Source organism: Thalassophryne amazonica, chromosome 17 (assembly GCF_902500255.1).
Source record: "Thalassophryne amazonica chromosome 17, fThaAma1.1, whole genome shotgun sequence".
NCBI classification, from domain to species: domain Eukaryota; kingdom Metazoa; phylum Chordata; class Actinopteri; order Batrachoidiformes; family Batrachoididae; genus Thalassophryne; species Thalassophryne amazonica.
The window spans coordinates 44,754,299-44,772,871 of NC_047119.1; the positions used below are offsets into that span (position 1 = coordinate 44,754,299).

The following is an 18,573-nucleotide window of genomic DNA, read 5'->3' on the forward strand; positions in this document are numbered from 1 at the left end:
GTTGGGGTAGGTGTAGGGTTAGTAATAGTGAGTTAAAAAAATCACGTAAATTTTAAATCATTTCATGACGGGGGAAAAAAAAAAAAAAAAAAAAGTGAGACTGGCCTGCCAAAACTCCAGCAGCACAACTTATCCAAGAACAGAGAAAGGCTAATGAGCCATTGGTCCAGGGACGCAGAAATGAAACCTTCTAGGTACCAAGACCTCCAATCAAGGGAAGGACCAGTGTTGCATTAGTCAGTCTGGTCTGAGGTGTGTGGATGAGGTGAGCGTGGTATTTCCTAACAGGGTTCATTCTTCATTCACATGGGAACAACTAGAAAATTGTCAAGTGAGAGGACAACGGACAGAGGAAAGGTCAACTGGATCAGGGGTACTTCTCTGTGACTAATAAGAATAATCCCAAAGCTAACCAATTTCAAAACTGGAAGAAGTGTAGTAACTACTAGAGTCCCTACAGGATATGGATTTTTAGGGGCCAATACGATTTAGGTATTAGGGAGTAAAGCCTTTTGATACCAACCGATCTTCTGATACATTAAAATTATAAATGATTCCTAACATTTCTTTAATAAAAATGTAATTGAGGCTTTATTAGATTTTTTACAGTTTAACATGAACTTTATTTTAAATAACTATAATATAACCAACAACCAAACAACTAACATCACTCTACCTTCACACTGATTGTCAGTCACCATGTCCCATCACCTCAGCGTTTGCATAAAATACAGTTTTCATCTATTTTGGCCCCGCCTAACTGGGTGATATAATGATCATTTGTTTCGTGATGCTGTAAATTAATGGCAGCTGATCGCTTTGTATCTGTCTCTTGTAGCCATATTTGACAGCAATGCTGTGGGAGTGCCATCTGCTGAACAAAGTACATAACAATTTTCAATAGCCAAAGTGTTTTCATTTTCAAATCTGAAAAAAATAATGCAGATTCGATAGGTTTGTGAAAGGCTCATATTGGTCGATATTGTCAGCCAACCAACATATTGGTGGGGCTCTAGTACAAACCCACCTGCTTGTTTTGGTAAATCTAAAATTGATTTTCCACAACATATGTGGTGACTTGCCAACCCACTAAAAACAACAACAAAAAAAATAAAAAAATAAATAAAAATAAAAATCTGATTCATTACTATACAAAAAAAGAAAAAATTATTTAGGTGACACCTGGGAGCATGTGAGCATATCTGCATCCACCACACCACAGATTGACCTTGGTAGTGTCAAACATTCCATCTCAATCTCTCAAAAGCGATGCCTGTTGGTGACAACCAAGATGAAAAGGGCGTGTCCTCCACTTTTTCCAGTTATTGGGGTCTGAAACACACTGAAACAGCTGTGTGCCAGATCATGCCAAAACAAGTGTGGCTACTAAGTAACCACTAGTTTGACACAAAGTCATTCCAGTTGTACACAAAGATCCTCCAAAGAGACCCAGTAGTAAAGTCATTCAGTCATTACGTTAGTTCACCGGTTGAAGTCGAAGTCTCACAACCAAACAATAAGACAGGAATCATCAGGACCTTAAAGGACCTTCGTTCACCTGCCAAGATATCACAATCCGTAAACTTGTTTGACCAACAACCTCAGGACTCCATAAGCTCTTCCTTGGTGTCTCTCAATCGTAGAATGAGGACCCAGAGACATGGAGATAAAAGAAACAAGTTCAACACTTTCACCACATGCAGATACACTTCTGTTGGGTGAGTCCAGGAAGCCTGGGTCTTGGGTCGTACTATATCCAGGATATAAATTTAAATATCTTGTTCAAATATCACCGGTCGCGGCCGCATCGTAAATCCTACGGTTAGCTGAAGGGGCCAATAAAATAGTAAAATATGAAGTCTGATGACCCAAACTGGCCCAAAACGCCAAGTCAGACAAACAGGCTCCATTAATGTCGACCCCAGTTTGATACTTCTCACACTCCTAACAGAATATGTTTTCTTGCATCGCTGTTACGGTGCATTGGAACGGCAGTCCTCAGAAGCGAAGCACTGTCTCTGTGCTGGCAGTTAGAAGAAGGGGGAAGAGGACGAAGCACTTCTGGGGAAGTCAGTTTACCCAACAAGCACTCAGGAAGCACTTTAGTTGTCATGACAGCATCACTGGGTTGAGATGACAGGGTGATGGAGAGAAAAAAAAGAAAGAGCGAGAGGGTGCAGCAGGAAAAAAAACCACGAGTGTCGACATGAAGATCTAAAAACATGAATGAACCCTTTTAGTCTTAAATCCAGTTGATTCATATTTCAAAAGATGATGGAAATAAAAGTGCTTCATACTGTTCACATGTGTCTGAACAATAATCCACGAGGTTCTGTCTCACCACAGACGCTAAATTTTGTCAGAATTTAAATACTAACTTTTTAATTATCTTGTCAATGTTTTAAGTTAAATCAGATCCACCACTGGGTACCTCAGACTCCCGGTAAGGAGTCTGAGGTACACAGAGGAACATCACTGCAAGCATGAAGGGAACCCATCAGATCTTTGCTGATGGTAACTCCACAGTTTTTAGGCCAAAATGCTCAAAACGTTACCGTTTTGTGTTTATAATATCGTCAGAGTGCCATCTACCCGGCTGCGTGTATGGTTGCCACCCAGGAGGGTTCTGTATTGCGGTGAATGTAGAGATGTGGAGACCCAACACACAGTCCCAGCCAGACCTGACCATCGACACCAAGTATGCCAGACATGAAGCCAGAGTTTTGATTTCTCTCATGCCAAATATGAAGTAAATACCGTGGGTGGTTTCTGAAACCTCGCTAGGGACAGACATGAAAGATTGGACAGGAATGCCCAGCACAAGTGAGAAAGCTGTTTGGACAACAGCGGTATTCCATTATGGTGTCCAAACCTGACAAGAGCTAATCTGTAGTTTTCCAGACTATACAGTATGTCGCAAAGGAAGTCTCATATGACAAAGGAGTCAAGAGACCCTGAAGTCCTTTGGACAAAGAAAAAGTCATTTTGACCAAATATGGAGTAAGTGGTATTAAGTCACAAAATCAGAAAGTCCGGCTTTGCTCTTAACTCTTAGCTTCATAGTGCAGTAGAGCGGAGAAGATTATTTCACCAAAACAGATCAAATCCAGGCTTGCATCTCAGATGTACCTTCTGGCAATTGTAGCTAAACGTTCAGGTCTTTTTAAGAAAATCCTCCCCTATACCACCTCATCATTAACCTGCACAACTGGCGATGCAAAATGCAAAACTTGCACTGTGCACAATTTCTCCAATCACAGCCACATAAGCCTATAACTTCTTCTGGGTTGTCTGGGTGTCTTGGTGGCTTTCCTCACTCTTCTCCTTCTTGCACAGTCACTCAGTTTTTGAGAACTGTCTACTACCTACATGCAGATTTACCATAGAGTGCCATACTGTTTGTATTTCTTCATAATTCAATCAATCAATCAATCAACTTTTTTTCTTATATAGCGCCAAATCACAACAAACAGTTGCCCCAAGGCGCTCCATATTGCAAGGCAAGGCCATACAATAATTATGAAAAACCCCAACGGTCAAAACGACCCCCTATGAGCAGCACTTGGCCACAGTGGGAAGGAAAAACTCCCTTTTAACAGGAAGAAACCTCCAGCAGAACCAGGCTCAGGGAGGGGCAGTCTTCTGCTGAGACTGGTTGGGGCTGAGGGAGAGAACCAGGACAAAGACATGCCGAGAAGGGGGGCAGAGATCGATCACTAATGATTAAATGCAGAGTGATGCATACGGAGCAAAAAGAGAAAGAAACAGTGCATCATGGGAACCCCCCCACAGTCTACGTCTAAAGCAACATAACCAAGGGATGGTCCAGGGTCACCCGATCCAGCCCTAACTATAAGCCTTAGCGAAAAGGAAAGTTTTAAGCCTAATCTTAAAAGTAGAGAGGGTGATGGCTTCACCATCACAGAACCTCATTCACAACCACTACAAAAGACTCTAAGCTGTCATTGATGTTCAAGGGGGAAATACGCAGTGTTGAGATTAAGAACAGGGGTATGTAAACGTTTGATCACTGTCATTTGGGTAGTTTCTGTTGTCAATGTGATTTAAAAAGCGTAAACACAGATGTTTGACAATAATGGCTTCACACAACCACTAACCATGAGTTGAAAACAAGTTTTTGTGTCATCATTCATATTCTCTGAAAAATGGCCAAAAAACAAAAATTCTACCAGGGTACGAGAGGTGATGGTCTAGTGGTTAAGGCATTGCGCTTGAGACCAGATGATCCTCAGTTCAAACCCCGGCCTGACCGGAAAATCACTAATGGCCCTTGGGCAATGTTCTTAATCCCCAAGTTGCTCCTGGTGTGCAGTGAGCGTCTTGCATGGCAGCACACATCGGTGTGTGAGTGTCTGTGTGAATGGGTGAATGTGAGGCATAATTGTAAAGCACTTTGAGTGTCTGATGCAGATGGGAAAGCGCTATATAAATGCAGTCCATTTACCATTTGTATGTAAACCTTTGAGCACAACTGTGTTTGTGTATTTATATTTACATTTGTAAATTGTTTTTTACTTTCATTTTTGATACCCTGTGTGCTGCTATCCAATGCTGCTGGAACCTCAGTTTCCCTGAGGGAGTCATCCCAGGGGATTAATAAAATTCTATCTAACCTAACCTATTCGACAAATGGGTAAAAATGCTTTATTGTTGAAGCCTGACATGCAGCGTATTTCACTGGTTCTCATATCTTAATATTAATATCATCTTATGCTGCTACTGAAACGTTCTGTTCTTAAAAGAGCCTAGATTCAAATTCAGCCTTCAAAATATGGATATGAAATATGCATCTTAAAAAAAAAAAACACACTAAATACTGTAAACTTGAATGGTGACTAAAGTGAAAATAGTTGAGCCTCTGCCTCCAACAAAACCCCAAATACCCTGTTGCATAACGTCACTAACGGAGTTAAAGCATCCTGGCATTATGAGGATCTGGCAGCATGGTGCTTTAGTGGAGAGCACTGCTGCCTTGCAGCAAGAAGGTCCTGGGGTCACTTCCTGCCTGGTGCTTTCTGTGGGGCGTTTGCGTGGGTTCACTCCGCGTGCATTAAATTGACTGCAGTTGTGGTTGTGTTTGTCTGTATGTATATGTGGCCTTGCGATTGACTGGCGTCCTGTCCTCTCGCCCTGTGACTGCTGGGATCCAGCTCCCCTGTAACCCTTAATTGGAGTAAGCAGGTATAGAAAATGAATGAATTATGAGGATCTGACAAAGTTTAAAGGTTTCTATTACAAGCTCAACACAACATTATACAATAACCCATTGATCATTAAGCATTCTTGAGTTTACAGCCGACACGTTACACATTCTGAAGGTGTAGTTGAGGACTCGACAGGTCTGGTGGCTTTTTTCAGAACCTGACTTCGAGTGCAGTGTGGTGATAACCAGCACCTCCCTCCGCTGGGTTTGGAGCAGCATCAGCAGTGAAACCTTAAAACTTCCCAGTCAAATCACCCTCACCTGCAAATTCTGGGTCCTGACCTGAAGAATGAGCTCACAGATACAAGCGGCCGTAATAAGTTTTCTTTGCAGGGTGGCTGCACTCGACTTTCAAAACCGCATGAGGTGCTCAGACATCAGACCGATCTTGGTATCTGATTTACTACCACTGTGACCTGGTACGTATGAAGAAGAGGAAAAGGCCGCATTTGTCTTGTGATGTTTAAAAAGAAAAAACTTTTTAAAGAGTAAAGGCATCTACTTGAAACTTGTGTTTACCTCCTCCTTGGGGTTGAAGTTTTGTGAAATGAGACGATGGGATGCAGGCAGATGGCTCCTGGGAGGAGATACAATAGACGCCCACAGGAGACAGATGATATCGACATAAAAGACATTTGACGTTAACAGCACATCTGGGTAATCACATTGGAACGGCAGAAGATGTTATCTGTAACACCATTATCACCACGACACCACCATTATCAACCACAAGCTCCCCCCACTGCAGGGGCAAGCCACTTGCATACATCCCATAATTCCCTGAAGGGGAGATGGAGAAAAGCTTCCTCGCGTTACTACACCAGCCAGTTTCTAATGGGAGTGACCAGATCGAGTTTGACATATGCAACAGTGACATCTGACAGGAAGCCAAACACAGAGGAACCACCGGGGAACCCAGGACCTCAAACAAAGGAGCAGCAGGAATTAAAGTGCTTCTCTGACAGGTCCTCAGCTCAGAACACTGGGAAACTCATCTCATTAAAAACTTTTTCAGATCCATGTTTTCATTTGCATTCCTGATCCACTGTTAGGCGCCCTCCACACTGCCAATCACTTAACTGTTTATTTTCCCTTCAACACAGGTGAACCAAAACACATGGCCATCAGTTCAGCATTCTGTGCTGCCTTAATTACCACACATTCCATAATTCAGCCAAAACATCTCATTGTTCAGGTCATGGAATTTTTACAGTGAATTCAAAATCCTAAACTTCTATTCCACACACTTGTTAAATATGAATATTTTCTCCTTTTTAATTTATTTTTATTATTATTCTCTGACATTCTAAGACACCATTTGCTTGTTTTACACTGAACTGGTTGGAAATTTTCACTGAACTCACTCACATCTTTGACCGCTTACTCAATAAGGCTCATGGGGGGCTGGAGACCATTACAGCAGTCACACAGTGAGAGGTGGGTTACGCCCTGGACAGGACCACATGCAGACAAACTAATAATAATAATAATAATATATAAACAAACATTTAAACACATATAAACAAACACATTCCACCTGCACGCACACCTACGGACAATTTAAAGTTTCCAGTTCACCTAACCTGCAAGTCTTTGGATGCAGGAGGGAGCCGGAGCACCCGGAAGGAACCTACACAAACACGGAGGAGACTTGCAAACTCCACACAGAAAGGCCACAGGTGGGAATCGATCCCATGACTTCTTGCAGTGAGGCAACAGTGCTAACCACTAAGCCATCGTGCCACCCGCCCGTTACTGAATTCTTGATAGTAAAAAGTAAAAACAATAAAATTTAGTAATTCTAACAGTAAAAAAATGTTTAATCTTTAAACGTTATATCTCCATTAGTTATCACGCACTTATAACAATGTTTCAGTGTCGTGTAAAAAAGGTATAACAAATGTTGCAACATGGTTCAGTTGAGTGTACGAGTGCTTTTAGCAGTTGGCGACTGATGACTTGGCCTTATGTACTGCCAAAGTTATTTCATAATTTATCTTGTACTTAAAATGCAAGCACAAACAAGTAGAAAACAGGAATAAAATGCATTTCAGGTACACAAATGAATCAACCCAAGCACAACATAGAATTCATACATACAATAGAATTTTAAGTATTTGAAATGAGTACTTGAAATGCTATTGGATGAATATGAATTGTATGCTGTGTTTTGATTTATTCATGCACACAAATCAAAATGTGTACACAAATAATCAAAATGTGTGTATAAATCAATCAAAACAAGCATAGGAATTTATGTTGTGTATTTTGAGTTAGAGTTTTGAGTTTGAGAATCTGTGTACAAATTATTCAAAATGTGTGCACAAATTATTCAAAACCAGCATAGAAGTGTATGTCTTGTGTTTTCCTTTATTTATTTATTTACTGGAGAGGTGATTGTCTAGTGGTTAAGCGATGGGCTTGAGACCAGAAGGATCCCCATCAGGCTGGAAAAATCAGTGAGGCCCTTGGGCAAGGTTCTTAATCCCCAAGTTGCTCCCAGTGTGTAGTGAGTGCCTTGCATGGCAACACCCTAACATCGCTGTGTGTGTGAATTGGTGAATGCGAGGCATCACTGTAAAGCACTTTGAGCTTCTCATTCAGATGGAAAAGCGCTATATAAATTGAGTCCATTTACCATTCCTGCACAAAGTCAAAACAGGCATAATTTTGAGTGCTTGAAGTCTTTTTACACATCATACTAGTTTGATTTTTTTTGTTTGTTTGACTGTATTGTAAAGCATTTTGTTATTCTGTGAAACTTGCTTTATAAATAAACTTTAGTTTGTACACTTTAAATTCCACTTATACACAGACACATACATTCTCTGCAGACTTCCAGTTGTCATCAGTCACATTAAAATATTAGATAAAAATAGGTCAACACCAAATGTAATTGTTTTATCACAATTTTCCTATGCTATCATTCTTTTAAACATTTTAGTGCATTTCATTTTAATTATTGCTTTGATTTCAAAACTCCCTTTCCTCAGAGTGTAGCACACGCTTGAGTTTTATTTCTGATTTGGAAGGTTTTATACAAACTCATTAAATATTAGCAAATAGTCTTGAATGTCTTACTTCTTATTTAAAAAGCTTCAATTTTTTAACAGCTATCTGAGTGAAAATTCAGCCACTGAAGAGTTCAGGCATTTACATCCAGCTACGTTCAGAATTTTCACATTTTAAAAACCAGGCAACCGATCCAAACTGACACTGAATACATCAACTTGTGAACACGTCTGGCTCCAGTGTGATTGAAATGCACATGAAAAACTATTTGCTAAAGTGGTGAACACATATGGTTACAAAGCTGTGCGTGAAAGACAGAAACCCTGCCACGTCAGTCTCTGCAGACAGCTTCAAAGCCTCGTCTGCATATGAAACCAACAGAGAAACCCTCACTACAGCTAAATTAATTGCTCGCCGTGTGCTCCTTTATGCCAGCTCACAGTCAGTTTTGTTGACTTTACTTCACTTTGCATCTGGAGCACATTAAATATAATCCATTTTACTTTGAGGGCTGGAGACATTTAATCATGGGCACTCATTTGCATGTCACACATTTTTTTTTTTATTCAAATGCAAATATTGAAACTCATTAAATGGAAAATCAATTACACTTTTTTTCTGGCCGAAAGTGCTCCACTGCAGCAGGACAGTGGAACCAGAGCACAAAGCGTTATATCCACGAGTGCATCTGACAGGACGAAGAAGCAAAGTCAGATTTTACTCTGTGACTGAATATACGAGAGCATCAGCAAAGCCGCTCTCCGACGGGTCTCATTAAAGTCAACCACACCATGACGCCAAGTTTTGATTGTTTTTTTTTAGTGCTGGAGTTGTCCACAGTCACATCCACAACAGCCCACTACCACAGGCAGGGAGATTGTCTCTGATCAATGATTTTAATAAAAAGCTCAATCTGAAGCCAGTGCATTACCATTTAAAGCAGTCCATTTATCACCTCGAGACAACCATTTTATAACAATACTCCATGGGCCAGATAGGTTGGTCACTACCATTATCCTTTTTAGACATCAATGTGAACAAGACCAAAGAGAGGGCAATTGATTTTCAGAGACAACAGGAAGCCATCTCACCTGTAGTTATTAATGGCTTGAGGCAACTTTGTTGTGATTTGGTGCTATATAAATTAGAATAAATTATAATTAAATTAATGATCTGGCTGTGGAAACTACAGAATTATAAATACCTTGGGACTTTTATTGACAATATAGACTTATTTTTGAGCATCAGATTGATCAGGAATGTAAGAAAGCTCACCACCGCATGCATTTTTAATTTAAACTCATGCATTTTAATGTGGACAGCACTTTTATTAAGATGGTGCTTGTTGTTGCTTTATTGAACCTGTTTTTACCTTTTCTTTTATCTACTGGTATGGGTTTTTAACTTGAAAACATAACGCAATGCTAAAATACCCTCGACAATATGAGCACTGTGTTCTTTGCAGTTGTTTAATTAATTAATTATTCACCCTCTGCGGTCCGAGGGAATTTTTTGGACACTTCACTCGCCTGGCATACATGTTTTATTATTGCTGTTAACAGCTCTCTGTCTCTATCTCTCTTTTCAGGACAACCTGTGCTTTCATAATATATATGCTTTTGTTGTGTTTTTACAATTTAATAAAGGTTTACAATCAAAAATTATGGAAGGAAAAAGTTAAAGCGAAACTTTTCCACATACATTTATTCAAAAACACAAAGCAAACTATAATAAACTGTTTTGACACTTTATAAAGGTAATTTGAGGTCTTGTGTGAAAGACTGTACAACAAAAAGGTTCAAACAATAAACACAAATGCACATTTTGAACAACATATACAAAATGGTCTATGCGTTTGTATTGTCTTCATGGTAAAAGCAACAGAGTTATCCAATAACATTCACATGAAAACCAGTGGAGCAATCCTGATAGTTACACACTCTTTGTTTGAGCATGTGAGATTGTCATCAGAGGCCTCTCCATCTGCTTTCAGTGATCACTGTGCGTAATGGCGCAGGGTGCATTTGGAGCCCAATAGTATGTACTCATTGGAGTACCCAGGGGGCTATTCAAACGGGGCCAACTAGTAACATTTCACTCCTGAAACGATCTTTGGCTTTTCACGTGAGGTGAATCTGCCCTACGGTTGGATTTTGGAAAACCATGTGACGGTGAACCAATTCTGATTGGACACTCACATTGCGCACGTCATCACACAGCTTCTATGAGGAGTACAAGATGGCCGATGGCTGGCTCAAAAGTCTGTGGAATTAACCTTTCAGCGAAAAAAGTAAGTTTCTATCTCATATTAAAAGTTATTTATAATTTAGTAAATCTTGGTCTTAGCCATCGTATAGGACGGCGTCGGCCCCAGAAGGTTAAGATCCTATTGTCTTACGTACAATTTGTACATGTTCAATAAAACCCCTCTACCAATTATTCAATAAAAAAAAAACGTTTTTAACGGCGTATGCAGGAGGCTTTGCATGCGTGTTTACATGAGCTTTCGACAAGAGAGTAAGTTGTGCATGTTAAGGAATATTTATGGATCACCCTCCTGCGCAGTTGCTGGTATTAATGAGACAAATTAACTCCATAGAAAGTTAGCTAACATCCGCTAAATGTCATAAATCACTTCAGATGTGTTATTGGGCTCTAAAAACAGCCTTAGAAGTGTTTATTTCTCACTAGCTTTTACAGAATATATGACAAAACGGTTATATTTAGACACAAACGAAACAGTTTTGCAGCTAGCTACCAGCCTGTGATGTCACCATGCTAACGTCCGCGAAATAAGTTCAGAGGTGTTATTAGGTTCCAAAAAACAGCGTTCGAATCAAAGCAGTGCGTGCAGCAGAAGCCCCTGGTTGCAAGCATAGCGATGATGCCAGATTGGGTGGCTTTGCATTTTATTTTGTCAGATGAAGGTGGGTTTTGAATGGCCTTTGGACTGGAAATCTTAAGCTGTATCTGGCAACACTGCAGCAGCAGCAGCAACTCACATGATGATGCCATGATGTGTCACTATGTTAGCCCTGAGCATGAATGATTTTTACAAATCTATTTATTAAAAAAAAAGGAAAAAGAGGCAACATGCAGCCTCGCAATCTGCCTCAGAGGATTTAGTTGCTGGATGTGGATCAACCTCGGGTGCCTGCCCAACACACTCCAAAAACTATTAGATACAAGTAATCGTGACACTTGTGACCGTTTTTCCTATTGTTTTTACTTTACCCTTAGGTTTTAAGGAATTAATAACCACGGTTTTCCAGAAACATTGTATCTATTAATATCGTTAGTAAGCAACAATTAATGCAGACTCGTATTAAGACTGTTACAGACACATTTCTGAAGAATGTCATCAAATTATCGTTAATTCACACACATCAAGAGTTATGTATGAGATGGGACAAAAAAGAACTATGTAAACTTGGACAGTTGGTCCTGGTTACATCACTGAGACTGGTCAGTAGGACGTGATGTTTACAGTTAAGAAGCATTATGAGCTGAAAAATGTTTCAGTTTCTGTAGCTCCATGAGCTCGCCGTGTCATTCAGAGCTGCTTGGGGTCCGGAGTCCAGAGTGAAGGAGACAGGACGAGGGTGAAGAAGTGCCACTGCAATCATTCAGCCTGGTGGTGGGAATGTTTGGATCAGAGTGGAGGAAAGGGAAATTCCCTCCACTGGGGCAAGCACGCAGAGTAAACCGAACCACAAAAAACAAGCCGTCACGCAAACCCAGGCAGAAAAGACGGGATGAAGAGCAAAGCAAAAGAAACACAAAGTCATGCATGCTAAACGGAGTGGGCTCTGTATAAACAGCTGTTTATAAATATGTAATTAAGGTTCGAGTCTCCCATGTGCCCTTCTGGCAATGTCAAGGCTACAACTGTAAATGTCTTTAACTAATCTCTCCCTCTCGTCCACTCAATCATGAAGCTGTGACGGGTGAGGGCCAACGTCATATGTGCAATATCTCCAATCACAGCCAGTGGAGCATGTAACTTCGTCTTGTCAAGAATGTCTTGGAGGCTTCCCTCACTCATCTCTGTGCGGCCTCTGTTTTTGAGGATGTGCTGCTCTTGACAGCGTAACCACGCTATTCACTGTTGTCTACATTTCCTAACGACTGATTTAATTGAACCCAAAGGGAAAAGCTACAAAAGGGGTGATTAAGTTGAGGTTTATTTGTCCAATCCTTTATGTGTGTTTTTACATTTTTAGCTCATTAAGTTAGTCGGCGCATTTCCTCTTGCTTCGTTTCACATAAGCAGCACCAGTGGAGCCAACAGCCAGTCAGTGGTGCTGCTCCACCAGAGAGCAGCGATGCATGTGTTTAAAGGACATTAACTTTAAATACACAAGGTGATTGTATTCACACATCGTCAACAATGAGCATCAATCCTCGCTCTGTTTCATAACATCAGTGCTGAAGCAGCGGTAACAGAGCGCTCTGACAGACTTGCAGCGGTACAAATTTTAAAACATATCCCACTCTCGTTCACTTTAAATACACAACTAGTCTGTTTCTGATGAATGTGGCATGTGATATAGCATTTGCTGCAGTGTAACAACAACAACTATATGTCAGACCAGAAATCAAAGCACTAAACAAAATTAAAAAAGTACAACTATAACAATGCACAAAAATAAATAAATAATTAAGTGTTGGTCATTGTCACATCTGTTTTCTCCTCACATACACCCGTGCAGGTATGTAGGCAGAGGAGCGAGAGGCAAGGGGAGAGGACAACCCCCCCCCCCCCACCACACCCCCCCCCCCACACACACACACACACCACATAGGAAGAAGGAGAAGAAAGAGAATGAATTAATTTTTAATAACTAAAACATTCAATGAATATTATTGCGATTGTCCTACTTTTACTACTACAATCCTGTCCTAAGTGGGACTGATGATATCAAATCAACCACATCATACAAAAATACCCAATTAATTAATTTTTTAAATAAATAAAACACTAAGGTGCAGGTTGGATTGAAGGTGGCTTATTTTTCTTAACAGACGGGAGGACCTGACTAAGCTTAGACCTTACTTGTGTGAGCGCCTTGAGGCAAGTTTGTTGTGATTTGGCACTATATAAATCAATTCAATCAATCAATCAACTTTTTCTTATATAGCGCCCCAAGGCGCCTCAAAATGAAAATAAATCGAAATTGAAATTGGAAACTTGTTAAACTGTCAAACATATAGTGGCTTGACTTTCATGATTTTGCAGTGTACTTTGTGCAATGGCACTATCTAGAAAATACAAGTATTGGATCGGGACTCTGTATTGGCAATAGTCAATATCAAATAAACAAACAAACAAACCAAAAACCTAATTAGAACATCCCTAATTTTGATTTAGGATGTTCACGATATTGAAAACTATACCAACTTAATAGTCTGATCATGAAGATTCTAACAAAGGTACAGTTTGGACTATATGTGGACTGAGTATTTTGGAGTTATGGGGTAAAAATGACAAAAATCGTGAAAAAGGTCAATTTCAGTTTCATAATAATAATATATATCGCAAGTGTTTTAATGAATAGGGATGAAACCAGGTTGTGAAAAAGCACAACCTGTTTATTTGATCCCATACCCAACAAAATTGTTTAAGGACCTGTGGCCCACTCTTGGGCCAACTGTGCTGGAAATTATTAATCTGTCATTAACCTCTGGATCTGTTCTGAAATGTTTTAAATCAGCAGTGATTAAACAATTACTTAAGAAATCTAATCTTGACCCTAGTGTATTGAAAATTACAGGCCGATATCAAATCTCTCATTCTGTTCCAAAATTTTAGAAAGGTGGTTTTCACGGCAGCTCGTAGACCACCTCACTGAGAATTATCTTTTTGAGCCGCTGCAGTCTGCTTTAGGAAATATCACTCCACAGAGACAGCGCTCAATAAAGTAGTGAATGATCTTCTGCGAGCAATGGACTCAGACACCACTACGGGTTTTGGTGTTGTTAGATCTCAGTGCTGCGTTGATACTGTGGATCATCATATTTGCTCAATAGGTTGGAGAACTTTTTTGGGGATTACCGGAATACCCCTTGCTGGTGACCTCAGTTATCTGTCCACGTTGTTCTCAATGTGTCTTGTATACTGTCCCTACCTCGACCTGCTGACATGAGATTTGGGGTTCCACAGGGATCGTTTTAGGCCCCTTGCTTTTTCTCCTTGTATGTGGCACCCACTTGGGCGTATACTGAGGAGTTTGGGATTGCCTTTCATGTTATGCTGATGATACCTCAGTGTACATGCCAATAACTGCGGGAAATCTCACTGCCATACAATCCCTGGAGGAATGTCTTCTATCAGTGAGAGTTGGATGTTAGTAACTTCCTACTTTTGAACTTTGATAAGACTGAAATGATGGTCTTGGTCCAGCGAGACATCGGTATCAGTTTGACCAGCTGTGCGCTCAGCTGGGTCGTGTGTCATACATCATATGGACAAAAATGAGGAACCTTGGGGTGAATTTTTGCTCCCACGTTGTCTTTTGACCTCCACATCAGGGATGTTACTAGGACTGCTTTTTCCATCTGAGAATATAGCGAGGATCTGTCCCATCCTGTCCATGGCTGATGCTGAGACCCTGATTTCATGCTTTTGTTTCTTCTAAACTAGATTATTGCAATGTTCTATTTTCAGGGTTACCACAGTCCAGCATTAGGGGTCTTCAAGCTGGTTCAGAACGCCTGCCGCCAGACTACTGACACGTAGCAGAAGGTTTGAAATATCACACCCATTTTGGCATCTTTGCACTGGCTCCCTGTCTCTGTGAGAGCAGATTTAAGGTTTTGCTATTGACCTTATAGGGTTGTTCATGGACTTGGCAACCATCTTATCTGGCTGATCTGGTGGAACTCTACGTGCCGGCACGGGGTTTGCCATCGCAGGATGCGGGACTTCTCTGTGTTCCAAGGGTGAAGAAAGTAGTCAGCAGGTCAAACAGCCTTTTCGTCTCGTGCACCACCTGTGGAACAGCCTTCCTGCGACCGTGAGGCAGTCTGAGTCCCGTGGACATTTTTAAGTCAAGGCTCAAGACCTATTTTTATTCTCTTTCTTATGGATAGTTTTTATTTTTATTTGTTTTATTCTTTTACTTCTGTTTTATTTATGTATTTGAATTTTTTTTTTATTCATTTTTAATTATTTATTCAATTTTATGTTGACTTGTTTTATGTAAGGTGCCTTGAGATGGCTTGTTGCTGTGATTTGGCGCATTATAAGCTAATTAAATTAAATTAATTAAATTAATTGAGGTGATGTCACAAAACAAGAACATGTAAGGGGAAGTGAGTGTATTTACAGACACTATCCAACAAATAAAACACATTTCCTCTCTTACCTTGACAAGACCCGTTGATTTCCTCAAATCCGGCCTGCACACGCATTTCCCAATGGGCACCAGCCATTCCCCCTCTGTGCTGCAGTGCATCCTAGGAGGCTCGTATAAGGGCAGTGAGTTATTGACGCACTGACCACAAACCTCCACCAGCTGTGACGCCTCTGAGACCGGGATGGTATCGGGGAAACTCAGCAAGACTCTTCACTAGAAAATGGGCCAACGTTTGTAGAAAACCCGTACAGACACTAAAGCTATACAGGCCCCCAAATCCTGAAATGCCAGGTAGAAACCCTTCCGGGTCAAAGGTCCCAAATCACGAACTTCAGTGTTGAGCTTCATCACGCGGTCTCCCAGGTCCAACTCAGTGAACTCTCATCAGCAGCTATGGTTGTCGATTTTGATGTACCTGCTTTCTTTCATCGCCCTGTCTTCCTCCCCGGTTATCCCAGGTCTGTCCTTGTCTCGCTTTCCACCATTTCGTCCTCATCCCCGTCAGTTTCATAGTAATACATGTTAAACGTCTCCTTGCAGGTTCCAACTCCACCTGGCAAACTGTTACAGTCTCGCAGGGTGAACTTGAGCTCAATGAAGACCCGCTGGGCACCCTCGGTCAGGATCCAGTTGGTGTGGAGCCAGTTGTTCTGGTTCTGCTCCATGACCCGGCACACTTGGTAGGTATGGATGGGTGCATAGTCCTCATCGACCTCCCCTATCTCCTCCCACTGAGGTAGAGAAGGAGACAGGAGAAAAGAAAAATACTCATCTATAAATTTAAGAAGTACACATTCCAGAACCAACAAACTAATGGAAAATTCTACAGTCACAGAATTACAGTGGGACCAAAATTTAATGCCGAGGCAAAATATGGCCAGATTTTGTTGTCACTGTAATTTTGTTACCATGAATTTGCCGTAATGTAACACCATGAAGCTGTGATTGAAGAAGCAACTAAGAAAAATCTCTCCAGTCACAGCCGTTGCACCTCTACAGTAACTCCTTCAGCATTGTCATGGTAGCCTTGGTGGCTTTCCTCACTAGTCTTCCTCATGTATGCTCATGTATTGTTTGAGGATGGCCTGTTCTTGAAGAATTAAGTCTAGAAAAAAAATTGAAGTATGCACTGGTGCTGCACATGCCCACATCCACCACACCACAGGTACCAATTTACAGCTGGTGGACTGGCACAATGTCTTTTGACCCCAAAGACAAAAGGCTTATTGGGTTTAATATTCATAACACGCATACCAAATTTGTTGACTATGAGACAGTTAATAAAGAAATTATTGCGCTCACAAGATTTTCACAAAGCAAGCTCCAGTGATGTTGACCTTTGTCCTTTTGACCCTCAAAGTAATTGGTGTCTTGGGGTCATAATGTGCAACACATGAGCACTTTTGATGGCAAAGAAATGCGGTTGTGGAACCCTAATAAGAATGAGTTTCAGAAACACCTTTTTAAAAAGGTGCAACAGGATGGAGGACATTGTAAAGATGTGTGTGGCTGGATACAGATACAATAATCCTCCTCCCTTCCACCTCCTGCAACAGACAGAAAACCAGTGACATAATGTTACACTGCATACAGTAGTGTTCAGAATAATAGTAGTGCTATGTGACTAAAAAGATTAATCCAGGTTTTGAGTATATTTCTTATTGTTACATGGGAAACAAGGTACCAGTAGATTCAGTAGATTCTCACAAATCCAACAACACCAAGCATTCATGATATGCACACTCTTAAGGTTACAAAACTGGGGTATTATAAAAAAAAAAAAAAAAAGTAGAAAGGGGGTGTTCACAATAATAGTAGTGTGGCATTCAGTCAGTGAGTTCGTCAATTTTGTGGAACAAACAGTGTGAATCAGGTGTCCCCTATGTAAGGATGAAGCCAGCACCTGTTGAACATGCTTTTCTCTTTGAAAGCCTGAGGAAAATGGGACATTCAAGGCATTATTCAGAAGAACAGTGTAGTTTGATTAAAAAGTTGATTGGAGAGGGGAAAACTTATACGCAGGTGCAAAAAATTATAGGCTGTTCATCTACAATGATCTCCAATGCTTTAAAATGGACAAAAAAAAACAGAGATGCGTGAAAGAAAACAGAAACAACCATCAACATGGATAAAAGAATAACCAGAATGGCAAAGGCTCACCCATTGATCAGCTCCAGGATGATCAAAGACAGTCTGGAGTTACCTGTAAGTGCTGTGACAGTTAGAAGACACCTGTGTGAATCTAATTTATTTGCAAGAATCCCCTGCAAAGTCCCTCTGTTAAATAAAAGACATGTGCAGAAGAGCTTACAATTTGCCAAAGAACACATGTACTGGCCTAAAGAGAAATGGAGGAATATTTTGTGGACTGATCAGAGTAAAATTGTTCTTTTTGGGTCCAAGGGCCTCAGACAGTTTGTGAGACGACCCCAAACTCTGAATTCAAGCCACAGTTCACAGTGAAGACAGTGAAGCATGGTGGTGCAAGCATCATGATATGGGCATGTTTCTCCTACTATGGTGTTGGGCCTATATATCATACCAGGTATCATGGATCAGTTTGGATATGTCAAAATACTTGAAGAGGTCATGTTGCCTTATGCTGAAGAGGACATGCCCTTGAAATGGGTGTTTCAACAAGACAATGACCCCAAGCACACTAGTAAACGAGCAAAATCTTGGTTCCAAACCAACAAAATTAATGTCTCGCAGATGTGAAGAAATCATGAAAAACTGTGGTCACAGGATTGCTAAAAAGCAGTTTGAACATAATAGTTTTGAGTTTGTAGCGTCAACAGCAGATGCTACTATTATTGTGAACACCCCCTTTTCTAATTTTTTTTAATTTTTTTTTTTACTAATAGCCCAATTTCATAGCCTTAAGAGTGTGCATATCATGAATGCTTTGTCTTGTTGGATTTGTGAGAATCTACTGAATCTATTGGTACCTTGTTTCCCATGTAACAATAAGAAATGTAC

The 18,573-nt window shown here is 40.6% G+C and overlaps 1 protein-coding gene and 1 pseudogene across 1 annotated transcript in view; both read right to left on the reverse strand.

Moving 5' to 3' along the window:
• The window catches only part of LOC117529226 (ephrin type-A receptor 5), a 161,064-nt gene that overhangs the window by 87,992 nt on the left and 54,499 nt on the right, over nt 1-18,573 (reverse strand). The window lies entirely within an intron of this gene.
• LOC117529443 lies at nt 6,799-16,651 on the reverse strand (annotated as a pseudogene).